Below are 246 nucleotides of genomic sequence, written 5' to 3'. Positions count from 1 at the left end.
GCCACTGGACTTTGATTGACAGCTGCCAGGAAGCCCAGAGTTGCCAGGTTTGATAAATGCCTGAACTATCAATTAATTTGATATAAAAAAATGACACATTAATTCTAGGAGTGTAATGCTTTTACAAACACTATAGTAATAATATGCATTCATTATGACAATATCATACTATTACTATAGGAGTGTTCTATAGTATGTTACAAAAACAACTACAGAACACTATATATTATACTATGGTAGTACTAT

This window comes from Notothenia coriiceps, unplaced genomic scaffold, assembly GCF_000735185.1.
Source record: "Notothenia coriiceps isolate Sejong01 unplaced genomic scaffold, NC01 NC01_scaffold00037246, whole genome shotgun sequence".
NCBI lineage: Eukaryota > Metazoa > Chordata > Actinopteri > Perciformes > Nototheniidae > Notothenia > Notothenia coriiceps.
Note: the sequence above shows the minus strand (reverse complement) of the source record.